Below are 3,892 nucleotides of genomic sequence, written 5' to 3'. Positions count from 1 at the left end.
GTTCATGCTAGAGAGAAACCATGCAAATGTGAAGAATGCGAGAAAGCTCTTAACCAGTCCTCGCACCTTACTACACATAAGAGATCATACTGGAAGGAAACCCTACAAATGTGAAGAATGTCACAAAGCTTTTAACTGGTACTCACGCCTTACTACACATAAGATAATTCATACTGGAGAGAAAGCCTACAAATGTGAAGAATGTGGAAAAGGTTTTTATTGATTCTTATACTTTACTAAACATGCTTTACTAAACTAAACTAACTACTTTACTAAAATGTGAAGAATGTGGCAAAGGCTTTACTTGGTCCTCAACACTTACTAAAGAGAATTCATACCAGAGAAATCCTACAAATGTGAAGAATGTGACAAAGCTTTTAACCACTTCTCAACTCTGATGACACAAGGTAATTCATACTGGAGAGAAACCCTGCACATATGAAGAATGTCTCAAAACTTTTTATAGATTCTTGTACCTTATGAAACATAAAATCCTACAGGAGAGAAATTATACAAATGTGAATAATGTGGCAAAGCTTTTAAGAAATCCTCATCCATTACTAAACAAGACAATTCATACTGGAGAGAAAACCTAAAAATACGAGGAATGTGGCAAAGTCTTTAATGGTCTCCTCAACTTTCTGCACATAAGATAATTTATACTGTAGAGAAGCCCTACAAATGTGAAAAATGTAGCAAACCTTTTAACTAATCCTCAACCCTTACTACACATAAAATAATGCTGGAGAGAAATTCTGCAAATGTGGCAAAGCTTTTAACCAATTCTCAGACCTTACTAAACATAAGATAACTCATACTGGAGAAAAATCTTAGAAATGTGAAGGATGTGGTAAAGCCTTTATCCAGTCCTCAGGTCCCACTAAACATAACATAATTCATACTGGAGAGAAACCTTACAACTGTGAAGAATGTGGCAAAGCTTTTAACCAGTCCTCAAACCTTTTTAAACAAAATAATTCATACAGAAGAGAAGCCCTACAAATGTGAAGAATGTGACAAAGCCTTTAGCCAGTCCTCAATTCTTACTAAACATAAGAAAATCATACTAGAGATTAACCTTATGAGTGTGAAAAAATATGGCAAAAGCTTTAACTAGTCCTGGTTATTTTTTTTTTTTTTTTTTTTGAGACGGAGTCTCGCTCTGTCGCCCAGGCTGGAGTGCAGTGGCCGGATCTCAGCTCACTGCAAGCTCCGCCTCCCGGGTTCACGCCATTCTCCGGCCTCAGCCTCCCGAGTAGCTGGGACTACAGGCGCCCGCCACCTCGCCCGGCTAGTTTTTTTTGTATTTCTTAATAGAGACGGGGTTTCACTGTGTTAGCCAGGATAGTCTCGATCTCCTGACCTCGTGATCCGCCCGTCTCGGCCTCCCAAAGTGCTGGGATTACAGGCTTGAGCCACCGCGCCCGGCCTAGTCCTGTTATTATTGTTATTATTATTATTATTTGAGATGGAGTTTAACTCTCATTGCCGAGGCTGCAGTACAATGGTGCGATCTCAGCTCACTGCAACCTCTGTCTCCCAGATGTAAGTGATTCTCCTGCTTCAGCCTCCCGAGTAGCCGGGATTACAGGCATGTACCACCATACCTATCTAATTTTTTATGTTTAGTGGAGATAGGGTTTCTCCATGTTGATCAGGCTGGTCTTGAACTGCTAACCTTATGATCTGCTCGCTGCAGCCTCCCAAAGTGCTGGGATTACAGGCATAAGCCACCACGCCCAGCCACTAGTCCTCAGATCTTAACATACATAAGATAATTCATACTGGAGAGAAACTTCACAAACCAGAAAGATGCAATAATGCTTTTGACAACACCTCAAACTTTTCTAACTATAAAGAAAATCATATTGGTGAGAAATCCTAGAAATGTGAAGAATGTGACAATGTCTTTAAATGGTTGTCATACTTGACTTTTTTCTTCTTTTTTTTTGAGATGAAGTCTCACTGTTGTCCCCCAGGCTGGTGTGCACTGGCGTGATGTTGGCTCACTGCAACCTCTGCCTCCCGGGGTCAAGCAATTATCCTACCTCAGCCTCCCAAGTAGCTGGGATTACAGGCATCTGCCACCATGCCCTGCTAATTTTTGTACTTTTAGTAAAGACGGGGTTTCACCATCTTGCCCAGGCTGGTCTTGAACTCCTTACCTCAGGTGATCCACCCACCTCAGGCCTCCCAAAGTGTTGAGATTACAGGCACGAGCCATCACCCCCTGCCTTACTTGATTAGATGTAAAATAATTCATACTGGGAAAAATTTCTACAAGTGAGAACAATGTGGCAAAACTTTTAACCACCTTATTGCACAGAAAGCATTTATATTTGAGAAAAATTATACAAATATAGGCTGCAAAAAAGACATTAATGTCTGCTTATATCTTAACACCAGAGAGTTCATACTTAATAAAAGCAAGGTAAAGGCAATTAGTGTCAAAAGATCTTTCAGAAAAATATAAGCCTTTAAAGTGAAGAAGAGTATATTGAAGATGGACATTACAAACAAAGAGAGTTGTAGTACCTTTACTTGAATCAGATTTTATTGTACACATTTTGTACTAGAGGAAAGCTCTGAAGCAGTTGCTCAAGCTTTGTTCAACATCAAGGCATTTATATTGGAAAAGTGCTTGCAAATGTAATAAATTTGGAAAAACACTTTTCAAACACGACATCTTAGAAAACACCAGTTTATGCTGAAGTATATTTTTGAAGATGCAGTAAAAATAAATATTTAATCCAAATTAGGGCTATGTAAATATCAGAGAATCTATAATAGAAATATATGAGGAACTGACACTTCGGATATAGTAAGTCAGAGTTCTGAGTATAGAAAATAATCTAAAACTAAAGTTGGTAGAAAAAGTATTTGTATATAACTTTAAGAGGAGAAAAAGTTTTTTGCAGAGTAATAACTACTTTCAAAATATACTTTATTTCTTGAAAAAATTACAGACTTTGAAAGCAAATGATGTAATTCAACACTCTATTTTCTGCTGTTTCTTCATTCTTATTCACTTGTGAAAGCATGTGATCAGTTGTTGCTGCATCAAAGTTAGGAGAGATTCTTTTCCATTAGTGGGTATTATTTATGATCTTTTCTGTGGACAAGTAAGGACATTAGAATGTAAGATGCGTGATGAAAAAGTGGAGAGGTTCTCTGTGGTTAACTTATACTCCTGAGTGATGTATGAGGTAGGTGTTAAGAATAATATTCTTTTGCATTATAAGAAAACTAGTAGTATATTATTGTTCTAATCGTACTTTTATATATTAAAATGCAGTACATTTTAAAAATTTTACATTATGTGTGAAGTTAATGGTTTCAACATTTTTAACATGTTAATCTCTTGCCAGTGGCTTTAAAGTGTAGATAAGTTAAAGAATATTATTCCTGTTGGATAAATATTTATCCTTATTTTAATCAAATTAAATTTATTGTTCTTAATTTTTGTGGGTATATGAGTATATATACTTATGCCATATATGACATATTTTGATACATAAATACAATACATAATCACATGATAAATGTATCCATCACCTCTAGCATTTATCCTTTGTATTACAGACAATCAAATTTTACACTTTTACTTATTTTAAAATGTACAATTATGGCCAGGCACAGTGGTTCACACCTGTAACCACAGAACTTTGGGAAGCCGAGGTGGGCGGATCACCAGGTCAGGAGTTCGAGACCAGCCTGGCCAACATAGTGGAACCCTGTCTCTACTAAAAATACAAACAATTAGCCAGGCATGGTGGCAGGCACCTGTAATCCCAGCTACTTAGGAGGCTGAGGCAGGAGAATCACTTGAACCTGGGAGGCGGAGGTTGCAGTGAGCCAAGATCATGCCACTGTGCTCCAGCCCAGGCGACAG

The sequence above is a fragment of the Chlorocebus sabaeus genome, chromosome 6 (assembly GCF_047675955.1).
Source record: "Chlorocebus sabaeus isolate Y175 chromosome 6, mChlSab1.0.hap1, whole genome shotgun sequence".
In the NCBI taxonomy this organism is placed as follows: Eukaryota; Metazoa; Chordata; class Mammalia; order Primates; family Cercopithecidae; genus Chlorocebus; species Chlorocebus sabaeus.
The sequence above is the reverse complement of the archived record's forward strand: the minus strand, read 5'-3'. Positions refer to the sequence as shown.